The sequence below is a fragment of the Pezoporus wallicus genome, unplaced genomic scaffold (assembly GCF_028554395.1).
Source record: "Pezoporus wallicus isolate ANWC-B61680 ecotype Strahan unplaced genomic scaffold, APGP_CSIRO_Pwel_v1 contig_6312, whole genome shotgun sequence".
Classification (NCBI taxonomy): Eukaryota; Metazoa; Chordata; class Aves; order Psittaciformes; family Psittacidae; genus Pezoporus; species Pezoporus wallicus.
Window position 1 is genome coordinate 467,848 of NW_026642251.1, and position 11,724 is coordinate 479,571.

Consider the following 11,724-nt stretch of genomic DNA (forward strand, 5'->3'; position numbering starts at 1 on the left):
ACAAGCTCTGTTGATGCTGCCCATGAATGATTCACAACACAAACCTTAACATGATCGATGGCAAACGCAGATTTGCTGAGAAGGAAGCACTGCAGATCTACTGCATCCGCAAGACTTCCACTTTAGCTACTTAGTCTAGTGAAGGCTCTGAAAGCCAAGCTCAAAAACTGGAAGTTCAGCTGTTCCCCCAAAGCAACAGCTGACTGTGGCCATTCATACTTCCAAGAGCTTTGGAAAGCCACTTAGACATTACCAGAAAGAGGAAAAAAAATTAAAAAAAACCACGAAACACTCACTTAGGTAACCAACTCACTAGCAGCTATCTGTACAGCACACTTGTGTACGGGATTAACCTCTTTTAGATCTGGACATGTGGCAGGGTGTATTTAATAATCCCAACTGCTGTAGTTTCCTGTTCTCAGCACTGCTTTGCCAACCACACCACCTCATTGGTGGTATTTCCTGCACTGTAGGTACCTATGGGAGACAGACCTACCTACCGCACCAAGAGAGTAATTCAGTTTCCGTGTTTTATTGAGATTGCCTCTTATCCAACACATGCATGTGGCATCAGAAGGGCAAGCCCAAACCCTCCCATAATCCTGTCAGCTTGTCAGCCCTCTTAGCACTGAGCGAGCAGTTTTTACCTTCTAACGTGGAGTTTTTTAACAAGGAAGTGCTCACAGTCCATAAGCTATTTTCTGTTCCTGTGTTGTTTTCTGTCTCTACATAGGCTATATATATTTCTAAACTAACTGACTGACAACCATGACAGCATGTCCACACTTTTATTTTCCTAAAAGGGAAAGTAGAATTCCAACACTGTGGGTGTTCTGCACCTTCATATGCAGCAGAGGGAGCTGTGGAGTGTTGTAGCATGTGTACTGCACATACATATACCCAAACTGACCATTTTTAAACACCTTTTGAGTTTTTATTAGTATACACAAGACCCCAGTATAAGATACCCTCTCCTCTGAGAGTAATGCTTTTTCCAAGCCTATCTGACCTTCTACTGTTACATGGTCCTTTGGTTCCTTAATGACTCACTCAGTGCTCAGATCAAGGGCACTTCCTTGACAGTCACAATGCTGGAAGCCCCAGATCTCTCAGGAGTTCTGGCTCCCTTCAGGCCGACCTGCCCAAGGTGCCACATAGGAGGAAAGCTAAATTAATACAATAAAACATTTCAGCAGCCAAACCAACCGAGACCCCTGATGAAACATTCCCCACCGCATCACGGCTTCCTTTCTGACCGAGATAGCACAGGATGGTCTTCAAGGACGGGGCTCTAAAGAAATGCATTTCTGTTGTGTTCTTTGCGGTGCAGATGATGTTCTGTGTAACAACATAATGGTTATTCACCTCTTATTTTGATTTTTTGCTGTGTTATCAGAGAACTTGAATACTGTGAGAAGAAGTGAATTTTAAGTTGAGAAATCAGCATCTTGTTCCCATGGTGATAACACTAATTGAATATATCTATGAGGGCATGTATTAGTTAAAAATTAAAAGAAAAATACAACACAAACAATACATAGCTGCAATGTGTACAATGGCTGATTTAACTAAATAAACATGTACAAGTGTTCAATGTAGAACGCCTCGCTCTCCTTCACTGCCAGCACAGTGGAAACAACAGCTCCCATTTGGATACCTTACCCAAATTATCACTGTTACAGTTCCTCTGTATATTTGTTTCTGCTATTCAGCGCCAACTGCTAAGTGTCCATCTTTGCAACAGTCAGACACCCTTTGAAAAACTAGTAACAGCAATTAAAAAGCATGTATCTTGCCTTGTTATCTAGTTATTTTATTGTGCCTTAAATGCTGGAGTTTTCCCTCAAACATGGCCCAGACAGTTCATTACAGTCACTTAGTTTCTCAACCCGAGGAAGGAGAAGGAAGAAAAGGGCATGGTGGAATTATGCCACATCTTAAATCTGCCACGTGTAACATCCTTTTAATGCACAGAAAAGTCTCATTTTTTTTTGCCAGTTGAAGCTTATCCAGTCTGCACAATCACTGCAGCACTGTGGCTAACATAATAGCTCACATTGCCCCAGTCTCCCCCCTCTGCTACTTACTCTCACATGCTCACTCCACCTACATCTTTTATGGGGTCACATTAGTTGGAGGTTTCTTAAGAATACCCAAGTTCTTAAACCCAGGGACAAACCTTGTGCTTTTCAGGGCCTGTTAAGTGGCAACAACAACTCAGGTACTACCTCACTGTTCCTTTCCACCTTGAGCAAAGGCTTTATTTCTGTACACAAGTATACAGCAACCACAATTTACTTGCAAAACTGAAGAGGTTTATAAAGCTCTTTCTATTAACTAGCTTTTTTCTTTTAACCTGAATATAAAGCTGTATAAGCCAGCCTTGCTAGCAGAGCCTCCATTATCTTCTTAGTTTCAGACTTGATCGACAGTTTATGTTGAATGAAAATGGAAAAGGAATTAGAGATCTAGAATACAAAAAGCATAAGCATCTTCCCACTGAGTCATGTGGTTTAGACTAGACCCCCACCTTGCTTTCTAAACTCCTGACAGAGCCTAGGTTCGACTGGATCTTGTCTTGGTCTCAGATCAAGGGTTTGTGTCCAGTGGCATTGGAAAAGCAATTGGAAGTACAGGGATTGAAGGTGAAAATGATGAGAGGGGCATGGCTGTTGAGCCACAAGATTCAGATTGGACCCCCTTGCTTTCTAAACAGAGCATAGGTATATCTGGATCTAGTCTTAGCCTCAGGCTTGATCTGTGGTTCATGTCCTACATCAGTAGATCTGAGCAATTAGTAAAAATGCAAAAACTCCAACATTGACAATGCATCATCTCCTTCACCCTATCCCAGCAGGCCTCAGTCACTACAAGAGCAAGGTCTGGCCATGGCCACAAGACAACAAAACTCTCCTACAGCTATTTCAACACATCATTTCCCAAGGGATGAGTGATACCAGCCTCACCTCTCCAGGCTTCCTGACACATGTGCCTTTGTCTGTTCTTCCTAGCAGAGAAGGCTTTATATTGCTACCTCCACTTTATCTTGCTACTGCTAGTGCTCCATGCAAAATGGAGACCATTAACATAAAATGTATAAAAGGTGGTTGAACCTTCCTGAGGCCAGATAGCATTAACCTCTACTCAGCTTTCCCTGAGCAGTAGCTGGCACTGTACAGCACTTCGATTCAATAGCCACTAGAGTGAAGCAAAAATCTTTAATGAAAAGACAGACCCACACCACATGACTCCCATGATTTTTTGAGATCAAATGCTCCAGTATCATCAAGAAACTCCCCACCCCTTATTCCACATTACAGTTATGTACATGTGTATTCTATTGCCATACATTCACACAGTCTTCTCCCCTGGGACTGCAACAGTAAAAGGCTGAAAAAGGTTTCAACAAGGGAATCAGAATACTTTTGAAGAGTTAAATTTCATAAAAATCATAGAATGGTTTTGGGCTGGAACCTTAAATCTCACCCAGTTCCAAGTCCCTGCCATGGACAGGGACACCTTCCACAAGACCCAAGTTGCTCCAAGCCCTGTCCAACCTGGCTTTGGACACTGCCAGAGATGAGGCAGCCACAGCTTTGCTGGGCAACCTGTGCCAGGGCCTCACCACTCTCACAGGGGAAAACTTCTTCCTATTGCCCAAATTACATCTCCCTTTTTTCAGTTTAAAGCCATTGGCCCTTGTCCTGCCCCTACAGGCCCTTGTCAAAAGCCCCTCTCCAGCTTTCTTGTCAGCCCCCTTTAGGTACTGGAAGGCTGCTGATGATGAATAAACAGTGCGTAAGTTTCAATCTCTTAAGAGACAGGTTTTTGCTGAAAACAGTATGTTTGGTGCTGGGCGATGGCTAGAAGGTGCAGCTCTTGCTCTGCTGAAGTGGCTGTCTAATGCCATGGCACAGGTATTAGATGTTATCCTGATGAGGAACAAGGAGCAGCTGGCCGTTTAGCCAGCCTGACCTGCAGGCAGTCACCAAACCCAGGCTCATTGCAGGGGGTTGGACTACATCACCTTTAAAGGACCCTTTAAATCCAAACCATTCCATGTTTTGTTGATAATTTAGCAAGAGGTGCAGTTACACTTGCTCTTTGAAATGGTAAATAATTGAAAGACCCCACCCAATGAAGATAAATACGAAGAAATTGCCAGTAACGAAGCCTGAAAACAGCAGAGTTTGTGCTGGGGACAGGCTTCTAGATTTGACACTTCCTAAATAGCACTTTATGAGTCATTCCTAACCAGTGTTGCATTCCATCTTTGTGTTTGGCTTACAATATTTCTGGGTCATTCACTCCCACCTTTAGCAAGTAAGTTAATCCATTTTAGACAGGAGGCCTGTCCCCCCACAGCTCCCATATACACAGCTGTGAGCACTGAGCCACAGTTATGCCAGCAAAACCATCAGTAATCCTTAACTGGACACCCCACCATCTCACACGGGCTCTCTCTATTCCCTTTTTGGGTAAAATCACTAAGCCATTGACTTGGTCCTGCCACAAGGTCATGCCAACAGACCAGCATGTGGTCTACTGGGCATGAGAAATTGCTGGATGAGGCAGATAAGGGAGCGTGAGGAGCTGACAAAAGCCACAGACAGTGCCGAGAGGGATGCCCGTGTTTAACAGGGCCTTAAGAGGGAATTTGGACATCACATGCAACCACATGGGAGTACTCAGGAGATGCTTCTGAGGTAACCATATCCATAATGCCCTCTAAGGGAATAATAATGATAACAACAATACCAATTATTATGCCATATTAGCATTATTATTGTTGCTATTGTTAGTGTTATTCCTTCTTGATATCATAAATACCAAGTCATTATTATTCCTTCTTGATATCATAAATACCAAGTATGAGTATGGATCTAGTAAAAGTGGGACCATCCCAGGAAAAGTAATTGGGGGCAGGTTGTTTATTCAAGGGGACTTGAGGCAGAGAGTGAGGTACAAGGAGGGTCAAGAAATGGGAAAATGAATGATACAGTCATATGAATGGGGCCTGCACTTGATCACAGCAGGACAATGAAATAAAACCCATGTTCCTGACCCTACCAAAAGAGTTGAACCTGTTTTTTTCTGTGCCCAAGTGGCCCAGAGGCTGGGGGGGGGGAGGGGGAGAAGGCAGGCAGGAGACTTTCCCTGCCCCAAATGGGAACACCCAGGCAGACGGATGACACATGTGCTACTGCCCATTCCCAGCCAAACAGAAAGTTCCCACTGATTCCCATCACTCCTACTGATGCGCCTCACTGTTCTGCATGTGAGTTTGTCAAATTCAGTAGTATTCACTTTATTTTCTACAAGACCACTAGCATTGACCATGGGTGCATATGTTACAAACTGTGGAAAACCAGTCCTTGGTGGGTTTTTTTGTTTGTGGGTGTTATTCTGTTTCTTTGGTTTTGTTTGTTTCAAGTAATTAAAACCAACCGCACTGCAGTAACAACTGTCTGTGGGTTAAATTCCAAATTGTGTTTTCAGGCACAGCAGGGTTTCATGTTCTGCTTAGGTGAAGGTTCTGTTAGTTTAGTGTGTCTGTAGATGCTACCTGTCTCTTTCACAGACACCCCCTTGTCGCACGGAAAGAGCTTGCGTGCCCTTGTGAGGTTGGGAACTATGCTGGTGGTGGCTTATGCCTCCGGTAGGGTCTCCCATGCAAGATAAATCTCAACTGAAGTGTCAGACAAAGTGTGTCCATGGGCAGGATGGGCTCGCTAGCCTTTGGGCAACCATCCTAGGAGAAGGACAACTCTAACTTCAAACCCAGGCAGATGGAGTTCGTTCAGCCTTGTAAGTCCTTCCATCTAAGAGAAGGAATCTCTAACCAAACCTATGACCTGAGGACTTTGCTGTCACCATCCAAGATCATTAGGCCCTGGCAGATGAATCTCAGGTGTAAAGGGTGGGACCAGTTCCACACATGCTGTGCCTCACCTAAAAAATCCACTACGCAGGCCTGAAGGGTTTACTCGCACTTGCAAAGCTCTGTAGTGACAGGTGAGGGACGAAACGGCAGGTGATAAGGTGCATGCAGGCGGTTCAGGACACTGGTCGCTCAAGATTGACCCAGGAGATGACAGTCTTGTTTGGCAACATCCTGAATGACCAAGCAGCCTTTTTTTCAAGGAGGGCACTGCTTGCTCCATATGGAGAGAGGCCTAGAAAAGGTGGCCTAACCAAAGCTCATCTCCCCCTCCACCTGGTTGGGTAGCCACAGCCAACGGGCATCTTCTGTTGCGGTCTATCAAAGACAGAGACAAAGGCATACACCTGCCTCCAAAGGTGTGTCCAGATTGACACTCGCATGTTGGAACATCAGAACCATGCTTGATACAGAGGTCAGTGGGCATCCTGAGAGCCGTTCTGCTCTAATTGCCTACAAACTGTCACGACTCAGCATCAATATTGCTGCTCTCAGTGAAGTTCACCTTCATGAGGAAGGTAGCCTTAAAGAACATGGTGCTGGCTATACACTCTACTGGTCAGGTAAATCCAAAACTGAAAGTCGTCTTTCTGGAATTGGTTTCATGATTAAAAACTCCATCATCTTTAACTTGAAAATTTGCTGATAGGTCATTCCGATTGTATTATCTCCTTATGCCTTCCACTACACAATAAGCAACATGTTGTTCCTTTCAGCATATATGCTCCAACTCTGCAGGCTGACCCTGCAGAAAAAGAAAAATTCTACTCCGACCTGCGTCACCTCACTCAAAAGGTTCCTACAGATGATAAGATCATAATCCTTGGTGACTTCAACACCCGAGTAAGAACTTGAAGCCTGGAAAGGAGTACTAAGCAAGCACGGTGTTGGCAACTGCAATGATAACAGTTGCCTCTTACTAGAGTTCTGTGCAGAGCAGCAGCTTACCATCACCAACACTATTTTCCAGCAGAAAGACAGCTGGAAGACAATGCATCCTCGATCTAAACATTGGCACCTTATTGATTATGTCTTAGTACTCCAGAGAAATGTTTGCGATGTCTGTCACACCCGTGTGATGCCTAGTGCAGAATGTCAAACAGACATCGTGCATTGCAAACTTAACCTCCACTTTAAGCCCAAACCTAAGAGGGGCAACATTCTGAGAAGGCTCAATGTTAATAATGTCCAAATAGCTGCAGTGAGGGACAGCTTTCAGGCTAACCTTCAAACTAGGCTTGAAGATCATCCTATAGATTCTTCTCCTGAAGTGCTTTGGCAGCATATCAAAAATAGCATCCTACAGTCCTCCGTAGAATCCATTGGGTTCTCCTTAAAGAAAAACAAAGACTGATTTGACTATAACAACCAGGAGGTCCTGGAATTGCTGACAAAGAAGAGATCTGCTCATCAAGCACACCTCGCTCAGCCACTTTGTCATGTAAGAAAAGCAGCCTTTCGTCTTGCATGTAGCAAACTCCAACAGAAACTTCGAGACATCCAGAACAAGTGGTGGCTCAACGTACCAGAAAAGACTCAATTATGTGCAGATTTGGGTTACCACAGAGGACTCTGTGAGGCTCTGAAAGCAGTGTATGGCCCCACATTTCAGGTTCAAAGCCCCTTACTTAGTGCAGATGGCCAAACACTTCTTAGAGAGAAAATCTCCATCCTGAATCATTGGTCTGAACATTTTCAAACACTCTTTAGTGCTAACTGTGTAGTCCAAGGTGAAGGAATCCAGCATGTTCTACAACATCCAGTGAAAAATGAATTGGATTTAGACCCTACCATGGGAGAGACTCTTAAAGCTATTCAGCAAGGCAGCTGGGGTTGATGGAATCCCACCTGAAATCTGGAAGCATAGAGGCCAAGCACTTCATGCTAAATATCACGAGCTAGTTGTGTGCTGTTGGGAACAAGGTAAATTGCCATCAGATTTTTGTGATGCAATCATCATCGCTCTGTATACAAAAAAAGGTGTAAAGTCAGACTGCTCAAGCTACTGAGGTATAGCTGCTCTCCATTGCTGGAAAAATTCTTGCAAGAATACTATTGAACAGATTAGTACCCGCTAAGAAGAATTTCTACCTGAAAGTCAGTGTGGTTTCAGAGCTAACAGAAGTACCACAGACATGGTATTTGTTGTCAGACAACTGCAAGAAAAGAGTAGAGAACAGAATAACGGGCTCTATGTAACTTTCATTGACCTCGCCAAAGCTTTTGGCACTGTGAGCAGAAAAGGCCTGTGGCTCATCTTGGAACGATTAGGTTGTCCCCCCACGTTCCTCAAAATGATTATTCTGTTACATGAGGAACAGCAAGGCCAAGTCAGATATGGCGATGCACTCTCTGAGCCCTTCCGAATAACCAATGGTGTGAGACAAGGTTGCGTTCTTGCACCAACTTTATTCACAATCTTCTTCAGCATGATGCTCCAAAGGGCTGTGGTAAACATCGACAAACAAAACGACGTTTATATTCGATATCGTACCGATGGGAGCCTATTCAATCTAAGGCGACTGAAGGCCCACACTGAGACCCTAAATCACCTTGCCCATGAACTGCTTTTTGCTGATGGTGCTGCCCTTGTTGTCCACACAGAAGCAGCTCTGCAGCGCTTGACATCTTGTTTTGCAGAGGCGGCTGACCTTTTTGGGCTGGAAGTGAGCTTGAAGAAGTCAGTAGTTCTCTACCAACCTGAACCACAAGAAGATTACCATCATCCCCACATTACTATTGGTGAGTCAGAGCTTAAGTCAGTTCAGCAGTTCAGCTATCTGGGAAGCATTATTTCCTTGGATGCCACGATCGACAAAGAGATACAGAATAGCAAAGTCATACAGAGCCTTTGGAAAACTCCATAAAAGAGTCTGGTGCAATAAACACCTGAAGAAAAGAACCAAGATTAGTGTCTATAGAGCCATTGTACTGTCTACTCTTTTATATGGGTCTGAATCATGAGTCATCTACCGTCATCACCTGCAACTCCTCGAACGCTTTTATCAGCGCTGCCTTCGTACAATTCTAAACATCCATTGGACTGACTATGTGTCAAATGTTACTGTCCTCGAACAGGCAGGGGTCACCAGTATCGAGGCCATATTGCTGAAATTGCAGCTGTGCTGGGCAGGGCACGTCTCTAGGATGAAGGATCATCGCCTCCCTAAGACTGTGTTTTACAGTGAACTTGCCACCAGTAGCTGCAAGAAAAGTGCCCGAAAGAGGAGATATAAGGACTCCCTGAAACAACACCTTAGCCTTGGCCATATTGACTACCATCAGTGGTCCACCTTGGCCTCCAATTGGGATACTTGGAGACACACCATACATAATGCCATTGACTTCTTTGAGAACTCATGTAGAAATAGTCTGGAGGAGAAAAGACAATGTAGAAAGAATTGTGCCCCGCCTGTACTACCCAAGGAGACCTTTTGCTGTGCTTTTTGCAACCAGATTTGCCTATCTCACATTGGTCTTTTTAGTCATCAACGTGCTTGTAGTAAGAGTGGGTAAAGCCCTTCCCAAATCTTCGTTCGCAAAGTCAAGCCATGAATGAATGTTACCTCACCTCTGTGCAAATCAGGGTGCTGCACCATGCATGGTGATGCTGAATCCTTATTTATGCCAGTACCAGTGCATCTCAAACCCATGCGGATAATCAGAAATGCTTTTAGAAAAATCTCAAGTACCTCAGAAGACTTTTCTGCAGCTTCCTGCAGCTCCACTTTGTCTTCCTAGGTACTTGACGGTTTCCTAAGCTTCTTTCGGACTATCAGGAATGCTTTGAGTGCCTCCTTAGCTGCAGACCCACTGCTCAATTTAATAGAACTTTTAATGACAGCCATTGGCAGGCAGGTGTGATTTTCCTTGCTCCCATCTCATCAAAAGCCAGACAGTCTAGAATATGAGTCTAAATAAATGATCCATTAGTGCCATCTGTCTATTTCCAACTGAATTATCTTTCTTCTGTTTTATATTTGTTGCATGGAGGGCTTTACTTCTGCTCTTAATTTCTCTGTCCCACTTACTTCAGGTGTCACAACTGAACGGCGTACAGCAGTAGGTTTTATGCATTTACTCCAAACATGCTGAGAAAACACTGACTGAAGAATCTGAGAGACATTTCCCTAAGGTCTTTGCAGCACAGAGTCCAAAATGCACATTTCGGAGGGGTGGCAGTTAGGGACTTGCCTGGCAATTCAGACACCAGAACAGCTGTTGCAGGCTCTGGACATTAAGTCACTTGAATACTGAACAGTCTCCAGGTACTCTGGCTAGTCTCCTGGATAGACAGTATTTCAGCGTTGAAGATAAGGCCCTGTCTGGGGACAACACTTAGAAATCAATGTTACAGAGACAGGAAAATGACTGATCCCATGGGGTGCAGAAATACTTAGGTAGGAGGAATAGGCAAAACTGCATATGGGAATTCAGATCCAACTTGATAGTGGCAGGACCTCTACAAATCTTAAGTTCTTAGCCCAAGTCTGCAAGCATCTTCAAAATCATCATTTTGCTACCAGACTTCAATTAATATTCAGCAGAAATCTTTGTTCCTTACAAATCACTGAACAGAGCCAGAGGACTGCACCCAAGTCCATCTCTTACTGTACTGAGCCTTTACAACACTCATTCTCAGTGATTCTCTAACCTCACTTTTCCATGAATTCCAGCATGTGTCTTATCTATTTGATATGGTTTCTGATACTGCCTCAGCTTTTACATCCAATCTTAAGAGGCTTTTTCACCTGCAGGCTGCCATTTGCTGGTATGTGATGTATTCACATGCACACACCTTGAGGCATTGGCCTAGCAACATAAAAGAAATCCATTTTTGCAAAAAGAACTGAAATCACCAATGTGGTATACTCAGATTTTAATGATCAAAATTACCTTCGGCAGTTTTGCATGGGCTCCAAAATGAACCTGCTCCCTCTTTTTTTTTGGAGGTAAGCAACTTCTGGCTTCAGTTATCACTTAGTTTTTTGTTGAGCTGCCCAGAGGGAAGTCACTGAAATGAAATGCAGCTGTCTAGAGATGTATGATCCCTCAGTCTTTCACAGATTCTTGAATTTGGAATAGAAACAAACAATGAGTAAAAGAAATTTTTTACCAGTCAGATGATAATTTTAGGATATGTGACCAAGAAAAATGGTCAGACTTAAAATCAACTTAGAGACCGATTCCTGTGCTTTCACTGGAAAGACTTCTAGGTTCATTTTATGTTTCTGCAATTTGTCTTCTTTTTCTAAATGAAAGCTGTTTGGTTTTGTTTGGGTTTTTTTTTTGTTTTAGTTTTTTGTCTGGGGTTTGGTGTTGGTTTTGTTTGTTTGTGTTTTTTTTTTTTAATTATTTACTGTGCCTCCAAATTGGTTGTGTTACTCTTGAGCTTATCTGTATTTATCATACCTCAAAAGGTTAAGCACACTTCAAAGAAGGTGTGCATTGTAGAAGAGGATGAGAAAACCCACACTGTGGCTGTATTATCTCTCTAGTGTCACCTGTCACTAAATTCACACTTTATTATTTGACTGCAAAAGATAAAGGAGAGGACAATTACAGCCTAAAGAGGAAATGGAAGACGTGAATGCAGCATTTTTCTCCCTCACACTTCCATTTCATGTCTTCATAACTATTATTTCATTCCCTGAAATCAAACCCATTTATGAGAAGCTGCAGCTCAGCTGTAGAAAAAAATCCTGTCTAGAAACTTCTCCAATGTTATCCTGAGTTTCGACTCAAAAGCATCTCATGTCTTGTTCAACTGTCCTAAGCTGCCT